This window comes from Trichechus manatus, unplaced genomic scaffold, assembly GCF_000243295.1.
Source record: "Trichechus manatus latirostris isolate Lorelei unplaced genomic scaffold, TriManLat1.0 scaffold00009, whole genome shotgun sequence".
Lineage (NCBI taxonomy): Eukaryota > Metazoa > Chordata > Mammalia > Sirenia > Trichechidae > Trichechus > Trichechus manatus.
The window spans coordinates 6,372,050-6,384,618 of NW_004443945.1; positions in this window are offsets into that span (position 1 = coordinate 6,372,050).

Genomic DNA, 12,569 nt, shown 5'->3' on the forward strand with positions numbered 1-12,569 from the left:
CTATTTCTAGCTTTTTAAGGAAGCGCCAAATTGATTTCCAAAGTGGTTGTACCATTTTACATTCCCACCAACAGTGTATAAGTGTTTCAGTCTCTTCACAACCTCTCCAGCATTTACTGTTTTGTGTCTTTTGGATTAATGCTAGCCTTGTTGGGATGAGATGATATCTCATTGTAGTTTTGATCTGCATTTCTCTAATGGCTAATGATCATGAGAATTTCTTCATGTGTCTGTTAGCCACCTGAATATCTTCTTTGGTGAAGTGCCTGTTCCTATCCGTCACCCATTTTTTAATTGGGTTATTTGTCTTTTTGTTGTTAAAGTTTTGCAGTATCTTGTAGATTTTAGAGATTAGATGCTGATCGGATTTGTTGTAGCCAAAAATTTTTTCCCAAGACTTTATTTTTTAAATTTCACTCTTTTGTGTATATATATGTAAAAATAGAAAAACAGATATGTCTTAGTTATGTAGTGCTACTATAACAAATACTACAGTAGATGGCTTTAACAAAGAGAAATTTATTCTCTTATAGTCTAGGAGGCTAGAAATCCAAATTTAGGGTGCCAGCTCCAGGGGAAGGCTTTCTCTCTCTGTCAGCTTTGGGGGAAGGTCCTTGTCATCAGTCTTGGTCTAGGAGCTTCTTAGCACAGGGACCCTCGTTCCAAAGGACACACTCCCTTCTTGGTTCTTCTTTCTTGGTCCCTTTCTTCTCTGCTTGATTCTCTTTTATATCTCAGAAGAGATTTACTTAAGACACAAGCTAATGTTGTAGATTGAATCCTGCCTAATTAACATCATAGAGGGAGGATTTAGAACAGATGGGAAAATCACATCAGATGACAAAATGGTAGACAATCACATGATACTGGGAATCATGGACTAGCCAAGTTGACACACATTTTTTGGGAGGACACAATTCAATCCATAACAAGATGATACATAGATAGAAATTGATTGTTTAAAATAAATGTCACTTTGCTTAGTGCTTGCTGTGTACAAAGTGCCGTGTTAAGTGTTGCTTTCTGTTGGAGACGAAGAAATATAACTGTTTTTACCTTTTGAAACACTTATTGTTGCTGTTTTTAATTATTGTCTAGTTGTTTCTCATGGCACCCCACATATAATAGAACAAAAACATTGCCCATTCTTGAGTCATCTTCATGATCTTTGGTACACTTGAGGCCATTGTTTCAGTCACTATGTATTTTGAGTGCCTTACAGCAAGGAGGCTCACCTTCCAGTACTATATAGGCAAATATTCTGTTGGGATCCATAAGGTTTTCATTGCCCAATTTTTGCTAGGCCTTTTTTCCTAGTCTGTCTTAGTCTGGAAGCTCCACTAAAATCTTTCCACCATGTGTAACCCTGCTGGTATTTATGATACCAGTGGCATTGCTTCTAGCATCGTAGCAGCATGCAAGTTACCACAGCATAACAAACTGACAAACAGGTGGTGGATAGGCACTTAAATACTGGGAGAGAATTACATATCCTCAAATAATACAAAAGTGACCAGAAGACAAGTAGGAAGGGAAAAAGCCATGACTGTATCGACTCAAAAGCAGCTGGATTTTCTGATACATTGAAGAGAAATTGTTTTGCTATTTCTAATTTCCTTTTTTTTTTTAAATTCTGTACCAGCATTGTTGGAAAATTAACTATTGGCTCATCACACTGGAACTGTTAAGACGGTTATTAACATTCCATGGCTTAACATGGGGAAGTATATTTGAAGTTTTTTAAATTACCCAGCTTTAAAAATTAGCCAGCTTTGAATTACCCAGCTTTGGGCCAACATCAGAATAGAGTTTACACTTCTAATGCTCATCTAAAATCTAAAGAAGGCTGTATGCTTCCTTAAGGATCATATTATGAAGTTCAGGAAATGATTTCTCCTCTAGTCCCAGCAGTAGAATTGGATGAGAATGCACAGGGATGCAGTTCTGAGACCTCTCAGCCTCACAAGTAATCCAATCATTGAACAGTATGCAAATGACCTAACAGAAATACAATCAGGGCTACAAGAGCAAGTAATTTCCATTTCCATTACTTAATGAGATTGTGCTGTAATTTTAAGTCAGTGGAAAACTCCAGGAAGGGCTTTTTTTTCCTTATTTTTTTCCATATTGCAACTACTTCCTCAAATTAAACTGAGTGAGAAATTATTATCTTATCTGATGCAAGAACTACAAAATGTTTCTAAAATAAGTATTTTCCCCTTTATGAGTGTGTTTTGAAGCCTGTTTACATGAGCATTAAAAAGAAAATGTAACCATAATGATCTTGATTTTTTCTATACTAACAAGTGTGATACTTAATAAGTTTGATTCTATAAAACATCTTGTCTGTATCCTATCACCCAGCCCATCAAATCTTGTAAGACTAAAATATCTTCCAGAGAAGGGACTTCTTAGGCATTGAAATTCACTGTGTAGAAAAGTTGTTTCCAGGTTGTTGTAGTTAGGGCTAGTACAAGGCACAATTATGAAAATCACAGAAAATTTGAAATAAAAAGACACTTAAACATCATTATTCACCCACTGTATTTTTCCCTCATTCTACAAATGAGATTCATAGAGGTTAGAATTATCTACCCAAAGGTTCACGGAGATCTGTCGATGGAGCCACATATTCTGCCTTCTGATTTAGAGTTAATTTTGTCTTCTTCACCTTCTTTTCTTCCTTGAATGGTGACCCCACAGTATTCATAGTTACTGTTTATTGATTTTTTACTGTATGCAGGTCACTGTGCTTAGTGCCTTTTACATCTTTAATCCTTAACAGAGCCCTGTGAAATAGAAAGTTATCCCTCCCCCACTTCTTACAGATGAAGGTAATGTGGTCTGAAGAGTTTAAATGATTTTCTGAAATGAGAAATTTGCACAGTAAGTGGTGGAATCAGGAAATTGAACACAAGTCTGTATGACTCTGGGCCTAAGCTTTTAAACACAACTGGAAACTGGCTCCTAGTAACATTCTATGCTTAGGCTGCCCTGTGGTCTACATCCAGATATTTCACTTCTCTATAGACCTCATCCAAAGCTAACTTTTGAAAGTACTCTCGTAAAGTAATTCACCCTAAGGTTTTAAGGAATGATAATGACTTAATGTGTTATCTTTCTGGAGATATTTGCGTTTCATTAAAGGAACAATGCTAATAGTAAAAAATAATTCAATTTTTGTTATTGGAAATTCATCCTTCATTTACAGGATATTAGGAAGGATATTTAGGGTCAAGAGAAACTTTCTTGCATTCTTGAAATCATTCAACTTGATTTATTGCCTATTGTGGAGTATGATGTGATTAAAAAGACATGAGGCTTTGGAAATATGGGTTATTTCCAACTCTGGCTACAAATTCATTTAATGTGGCATTTTGGAAAACTTACTTTGAATTTGTGAGCTTCAATTTTTTGCCTGTAATTTGGAATAATAAGGCATCCAACGTATCTTACCCATTGCTGTCAAGTCAGTTCCGACTCATAGCAACTCCATAGGGTTTCCAAGGCTGTAAATCTCTAAGGAAGCAGACTGCTACATCTTTTTCCTGTGGAGCCCCTGGTGGTTTTGAATCCCCAACCTTTTGGTTAGCTGTCGATTTCTTTAACCACTGCACTACCAGGGCTCTTTCCAATGTATGGAATTGTTAGATTATATTTAACAAAAGTTTTCATCCAGTGAATGGGGAGATTTGGGATATTATAAGTAGCTTAATAGTTTTCTAAACTCATAAGGGCAGCATTTTTCTAAATAATAGAATTTTTGATTTGGAAAGAACTAGACAATATAGTGTATTGGTGTTCAGATTTCTCTGGGACATTGAAAGACCTCTCTACCTTAGGCATTTTGATGACATAGTGGGAGTGGAAGATAGGTTGGTATTGTTGTTAGGTAACGTCAAGTCAATTCCGACTCATAGCAACTGTGTACAACAGAACAAAACGCTTCCTGGTCCTGCACCATCCTTGCAATCATTGCTATGTCTGAGCCCATTGTTGAGGCCGCTGTGTCAATCCATCTCATTGAGGATCTTCCTTTTTTCCACAGACTCTACCATATCAAGCGTACTGTCTTTTTCCAGGGACTGGTCCCTCCTGATAATGTGTCCAAACTATGTTAAATGGAGTCTCACCACCCTTGCTTCTAATGAGCATTCTGGCTGTACTTCTTCCAAGATAGATTTGTTTGTTCTTCTGGCAGGCCATAGGATATTCAGTATTCTTTGCCAGCACCACAATTCAAAGGTGTCGGTTCTTCTGTCTTCCTTATTCATTGTCCAACTTTCAGATGTGTATGAGGTGATTGAAAACACCATAGCTTGGGCCAGGCACACCTTAGTCCTTAAAGTGACATCTTTGTTTTTCAACACTTGAAAGAGTCTTTTGCAGCAGATTTGCCCAGTGCGATATGTTGTTTAATTTCTTGACTGCTGCTTCCATGAGCATTGATTGTGGAACCAAGTAAAATGAAATCCTTGACAATTTCAGTCTTTTCTCTGTTTATCATGATGTTGCTTATTGGTCCAGTTGTGAGGATGTTTGTTTTCTTTATGCTGAGGTCTAGTCCATACTGAAGGCTCTGGTCTTTGGTCTTCATCAATAAAGAAGATAGGTATTGGGCCAGAAATGGCTCTCCCATATCCATGCACACTTCACTCAGGTAAACTCTGCTTTTATATAATAAATATATTTCATTCTTACATAAATAAGATTTCACTTTCAGAAAGGAACCAGCGATTAGAAATAAAATCCATTGATTTTGTACAAATCCTTCACTTTACAGATAAACAAAGTGTCTTCATAATTTTCTACAATTCCTAATATTCAATATTGTAGAGAATAGATATTTCAGAAAAAATTTTCAAATTGCCTATCAGTTTATTAATCATGTTTATATACAGAATTTTAAAAGAATCTATTCCCTTTAAAATTGCTAAAATATATTAAAGTCAGTACACATTTTGGTATATTACCAAAGTTGAACATATGCTTTTTTTTCCCCTTTTCAGTAATAATATATTTTTTCTCTCCTACTTAAAAAAAAAGAAGTCTCAAATAACAATATCTAAAATATTTTCTCACCATCCGTCAGTTTGTTGCACTGTGGTGGCTTGTGTGTTGCTGTGATACTGGAAGCTTTGCTACAGGTATTTCAAATAATAGCGGGGTCACCATTGTTGGAGAGGTTTCAACAGAGCTTCCAGACTAAAACAGACTAGGAAGAAGGACCTGACAGTCTACTTCTGAAAAAAATTGGCCAGTGAAAATCTGATGAATAGCACCAGAACATTATCTGATATAGTGCCAGAAGATGAACCCCTCAGGTTGGAAGACACTCAAAAGACAATTGGGGAAGTGCTGCCTTCTCAAGGTAAGGTCGACCTTAATGAGTGGATGGAGCCAAGATTTCGTGACCTTCATTTGCTAATGTGGGATGACTCAAAATGAGAAGAAACAGCTGCAAATACCCATTAATGGTCAGAATATGGAATGAATGAATTATGAATCTAGAAAATTGGAAGTCGTCAACAATGAAATGGAATCCATAAACATCGATATCCTAGGCATTAGTGAGCTGAAATGGACTGGTATTGGCCATTTAGAGTCAGACAATCGTATGGTCTACTATGCCGGGAATGACAAATTAAAGAAGAATGACATTGCAATCATTGTCAGAAAGAATATTTCAAGATCTATCCTGAAGTGCATCACTGTCAGTGATAGGATAATATCCATACGCCTAACAAGGAAAACCATTTAATATGAACAGTATTCAAATTTAAACACCAACCGCTACTGCCAAAGATGAAGAAATTGAAGATTTTTACCAACTTCTGAAGACTGAAATTGATCAAACACACAATCAAGATCCATTGATAATTACTGGTGACTGGAATGAGAAAGTTGGAAACAAAGAAGAAGAATCAGTAGTTGGGAAATATGACCTTGGTGATAGAAACAACACTGGTGATTGCATGATAGAATTTTGCAAGACCAACGACTTCTTCATGGCAAATACCTTTTTTTCAAAAACAAACGGAGACTATTCACGTGGACCTGACTAGATGGAATACACAGGAATCAAATTGATTACATCTGTGGAAAGAGACTTTGGAGAAGCTCGATATCAGTCAGAACAAAGCAAGGGGCCGATTGTGGAAAAGACAATTAATGACTCATATGCAAATTCAAGTTGAAGCTGAAGAAAACTAGAGCAAGTCCATGAGAGCCAAATATGATCTTGAGTATATCCCACCTGAATTTAGAAGCCATCTCAGGAATACATTAGATGAACTGAACACTGACTGAAGACCAGAACACTTGTGAAATGACATCAAGGGCATCATACACGAAGAAAGCAAGAGGTCGTTAAAAAGAAAGAAAAGACCAAAACGGATGTCAGAAGAGACTCTGAAACTTGCTCTTGAAAGTAGAGTAGCTAAAGTGAAAGGAAGAAATGATGAATTAAAAGAGTTGAACAGAAGATTTTGAAAGGTGGCTTCAGAAGATGTAGTAAAGTATTACAATGAAATATACAAAGACCTGGATCTAGAAAACCAAAAAGTTAGAACACACTTGGCATTTCTCAAGCTGAAAGAACTGGAGAAAAATTTCAAGTCTTAATATGCAATATTGAAGGATTCTACGGGGAAAATATGGAATGATGTAGGAAGCATCAAAAGAAGATGGAAGGAATACACAGAGTCACTGTACCAAAAATAATTGGGCGATGTTCAGCCATTTCAGGAGGAAGCATATGAACAAGAACCAATGGTATTGAAGGAAGAAGTCCAACCTGCACTGAAGGCACTGGTGAAAAACAAGGCTCCAGGAATTGATGGAATACCAGTTGAGATGTTTCAACAATGGATGCAGCGCTGGAGGTGCTCACTCATCTATGTCAAGAAATTTGGAGGACAGCTACCTGGCCAACTGACTCAAAGAGATCTATATTTGTGCCCATTCCAAAGAAAGGTGATCCAACAGAATGCAGAAATTATAGAATATTATCATTAGTATCACAGGCAAGTAAAATTACACTGAAAATCATTCAAAAGTGGTTGCAGCAGTACATCAACAGGGAAATCTCAGAAATTCAAGCCAGATTCAAAAGAGGACATGGAACTAGGGATATCGTTGATTATGTCAGATGGATCATGGTTGACAGCAGAGAATACTAGAAAGATGTTTACCTGTGTTTATTGATTATGCAAAGGCATTCAATTGTGTGGATCATAACAAATTATGGATAACATTGCAAAGAATGGGAATTCCAGACCACTTAGTTGTGCTCGTGCAGAACCTGTATATAGACCAAGAGGTAGTCGTTGAAACAGAACAAGTGGATACTGCGTGGTTTAAAATCAGGAATTGTGTGTGTCAGGGCTGTATCCTTTCACCATACTTACTTAATCTGTATGCTGAGCAAATAATCTGAGAAGCTGGACTATATGAAGAAGAATGGGCATCAGGATTGGAGGAAGACTCATTAACAACCTACAATATGCAGGTAACACAACCTTGCTTGCTGAAAGTGAAGAGGACTTCAAGCACTTGTTGATAAAGATCAAAGACTACAGTCTTCAGTATGGATTGCACCTCAACATAAAGGAAATAAAAATCCTCATAACTGGACTAATAAACATCATCATGATAAACGGAAAAAATATTGAAGTTAGATCCATAATCAACGCCCATGGAAGCCGCAGTCAGGAAATTAAAGGACATATTGCATTGGACAAATCTGCTGTTAAAGACCTCTTTAAAGTGTTGAAAACAAAGATGTCACTTTGAGGACTAAGGTGTGCCTGACACAAAGCTATGGTCTTTTCATTTGCCTCATATGCATGGGAAAGCTGGCCAATGGATAAGGAAGACCAAAGAAAAATTGATGCATTTGAATTATGATGTTGGCAAAGATTATTGAATATACCATGGACTGCCAGAAGAATGAACAAATCTGTTTTGGAAGAAGTACAACCAGAATGCTCCTTAGAACCGAGGATAGCGAGACTTCGTCTCACTTACTTGGGACATGTTATCAGGAGGGATCAGTCCCTGAAGAAGGACATCATGCTAGGTAAAACAGAGGGTCAGCAAAAATGAGGAAGACTCTCAGTGAAATACATTGACGCAGTAGCTGCAGTGTGCTCAAATATAGCAATGATTGTGAGGATGGTGCAGGACTGGGGAGTGTTTCATTCTGCTGTAAATTGGATTGCTGTGAATCAGAACTGACTCCGTGGCACCTAACAACAACTATCTTTATTTATTTATTGTTAAACAGCAACTGTTTTTTCTTTACAAACATTTTATGGTTCAATTCTAAATGCTATATTTCAGAATAATGATTTACATTTTTTTGTCCCAAATTTGTTTAATAGCACAATTTATATAAAATCCACAGAATCTAAAATCTTGAGTTCTTATTGACCAATTTCGTTTTTAACTGAGCTGGTAATTCACTGTATTAAGTTTGATGATAGAAGTATATTAAGAACATCATGGAAAACTTCGAAACAATTTTAAATTTTTATTATAAAAGTTCATGAAATATTAATTATACATTTGTTATTAAAATGTAATGAGGAACTATTTTTATTATATGACAGAATTCATTAATAGACTGTTTAGTTAGAAAAAGTTACACAAAATTCTGGTTTCTTCATTATTGTTCTTACCCTCTTGGTTATGGTTTCATGAAATATGTATATATCCCTAGAAAATATATTAATATTTTTGGTATTTTTTAAAACATACTTAGGTTTAATTATATGTAATTTTCGGTGCCTCACCTTTTATGCTAAATAGTTGTTCTGAGATTTATCCATGTTGATAAAGTCTATTGTAAGATTCCATTGTACCAAAAGGTGCTTTTATAATCTCTGGAGTTGTCGTGTATACTAGGGATATCTTAAGTGTTTTGCTTTAAATAATAATAATAACAATTTGAAATCTGCTCATATATTCTTATACATGTGCAATTAAGGTAAATAATTACAAATTTCTAAATTTTATGAAAATTCTCATGACTCATTTTGAGACTTGATACTTTCAGATGCTGTTTTTTTCTTTCAAGTTTTAACTGTTACTTTCTAGTACATGATCAAAACAAGTAGATTTTGTTTAAAAATTCATCAATTGAGAAACACAAAAAGTACTTGATATTGGAGATTAATTATAGTCTTGGAAATGTTTGGGAAAGTACAAAGGCTTTTTCCTAGAGACATACCTGTGTACTCTATACACTTACTATCAAAGTCTCATAATGAAATCTTTAAAATGATCTTTTGAAAACAGTTAACATTCTCTGTACATAAACATCTTAAAATCTCTTCTACTCTGACTGAGATAATGAGATAAGCATAGCTGGAATCCTAATATGATTGTGTTTTTATGCTTTTATTTTTGTCCACAGTTCATAAATTGCTATGTTATCTGTCAATGCTCTGATTACACTTGTGAAAGAAATAATACAATGCTCTTAGAGTGAAAAGAAGTTATACATCTTTGGTTCTTTAAGCATATGAGTAAAATGTAGTTTTAGATATTTGATATTGTTAGTAGCCTCATAACATAACAATGTTGTCTTCACTCTATAAAAGTGACACTACTGAAATATGCTCAGTAGAGTGAAGTCAATTAATTGCTTTTCCTGGAGGCATACAATGTATGGCATTACTCACCTATACTCTATGTTCAGCCCTCTTGTAAGGAGAACAATACACTTGCTATATTTTTCTTTTATTTTACATGTTATATTTATGATTTACCTAGATCTATAAAGATGACATCTTAGAGCAGCAGTATGTTACAAATGTATTTTAGCTGTAGAGTTCTGTTTTCAAATAAAATCTTTCTTGGAGGCACAACATGTAAAGCTCATAAAAAATTGGGCTATAATTCCTGATGAGGTGGAATTCCCCCTCTCCTGTCCTTAGACACCATTGGAACCAGAACATTATGAATCACTATTTAACCCCTCCCCATAAATAAGTGCCTCATTAAAACGTTCAAGGATCAAAGAATTATTTGTGCTTTCATTATTTACGTTTATAACTGGCTCATTCATTTATTCAATAATTATGTGCCAGGCATTGCAATTTAATAAAAACTACAGCATTTTTCTCTTCAAGTACTTCAACTTGATTAGGAAAACATTTATATAATTAAATATTTTCAACCCAATATAATTGTTAGTATAATTTACAGAGTACTATGAAAGTAGAAAACAGTGAGTATTTAGTTTTAAATAAAACTTTTGAGAAGAAGATTTTTTAATGTACAACAGATATTTTCACAGTTAATTTTATTATTAATGCTCCTTGGTATTAAAAAGTCATAAAATCAGAATATCTCATAATTTAATTTACAATACAACTTCTCAAATATCTTTTTAACTAAAATCACTAGAATTTCCAGAGCACACTGTATAAAATATTAAAGATTATATAATCTTTTAAATAATGCTTCTTTCCATGATCACTTTTGAATGCGCTAAGCAATATAGAAAATCAACCAAATTAGTTGTATGTAGAAGCAGATACGTACCCGGCAAGCCCTTCACCCTCACCTTCTGCCACACACAAATGATTTCTTAGTTATTTATGCAAGGAAACCCGTATATAGTCTATCAATGTCAGCACTGTATTATAATTATTATCAATACTTTACAATTAATCATTTTCTAAGTAATTTATTTTTTCATTAAAATAGTCATACTCATTAATCATAATTGTAATCAACAGTTTTCTTAAACACGATCTTTATCTTCATATAAAATCACTTTTCTTATGGTATTTTCCACAATTATACTAAAGAAAAGCTGTGAGACAAATTTAAAACCACTATTTTTGTTTTATTTATTTATTTTTAAAATTAACATCCTTGGCTGTATCCGTTATTGTAACTTTTTTTGTCATAACATGATTAAGTGAAGAAGTAATTTGCACTGCTATGAAAATGGCTTTGGTTATAGAGATATCATGTTTCCATCTGGTTCCTTCTGCCAGAGTTACACTGTTATGCAGCACACTGATTTACACAATGCTAAAAAGACCAGGTTGTCACAAAGTACCATTAAAATATTAAGTGTTTACTGTTCAGTTTCTGTTGATTATTTTAGACACCCTTCATAATTTGGAAAATAGGTCTACATATTTCTCTCAGTAGAAATACGTTTTTATTTATTTATTTTGTTCTTGAAGAAATATTAAACTGATATAAAAATTATATCTCAGTTATGGTTCTGCATTTTGGACTTATTTATGTATGTGAACATAAATAGAAACTTGGACAGTTATCATTTCTTTCACTTATTTACTGAGTGACCACTAATGAACAAAATGCACATTAATAGTTCCCAAAAGAAGGATCTCAGAGTATAATGAGAACAGCTTTTCAAGGTATTAAAAACAAAATATTAACTAAGTAATCCAAATGCTGGTAAATGCTGTGGGGAAAACTGAGTGGTCAAAGTGGAGGGAGCTATTTTGGATTACCTCTTCAGCCATGACTTCTATCTATATAGACAGAATGTAAGGTGAGATTTAAAGGAAGCTGGAAGAATGAATAAGCTAAAACTAGAAGAAAGAGAGTCTAAGACTGAAGAAATAGCACTTGTCCTGGTTTGGAGAGTCTCTGTTTCCAGAAATTTGAACTAAAAAAAGTAATGTATTAGATTATCCTATATTTAAAAACTTGTGAAACTGGATACTTTAGGATTATTATGTAAATTACATAGAAAGGTTTCTGTAAAGTACATATGGACTTACCTATCATTTTTAAGCAATTGGTACAAAAGCAATGTGAATCAATAATCCACTACACCCTAGATTAAGGGAAATGTCAAGACCAGTATTCACAGATTCAAAGTCGAGATTATTTTTAAAAGTTTCTGGACAATAAAACCTCTCTTCATATAAACTTCATTTAATTACTGCATGTTGAATCCAGATAGTCTTGTTTCTGTTGTAGAAATGCTTTATACAAGTTTATATATCTCAGTGAAGAGTTTACTGTCTTTTCACATCCCAAAAAATGAAGTCAGGCTTAGATAATGACTTGAAATGCAGAGGACATTCATATGGAGAGAGAAATAGTACTTAGCAATGCTGAGAGTTCACTCAATAGCATATGTCATTTTTATGATGTCTGCATATTTTATCTTACCTAGAAAATTGTTTATTAAATCTTTAAAATATTTCTAATAGTGACGTTGTTGAGAAATAATTCTTCCGTTTCTCAATAGAGTTTAGATGTTTTTCATTTTATGGTGCTTAATAATATGTAGATGACAAAACCTTGCCTGCTGAAAGTGAAGAGGACTTGAAACACTGATGAAAATCAAACACTATGGCTTTCACTATGGATTATCTTAACATAAGGAAAACAAAAATCCTCACAACTGGACCAATAAGCAACATTTTGATAAAAGGAGAAAATACTGAATTTGTCAAGGATTTCATTTTACTTGAATCCATAATCAACACCCATGGAAGTAGCAGTCAAGAAATCAAATGAGGACTTCTGGCCAACATGACAATATAGACAGAAGCACCATGCCATCC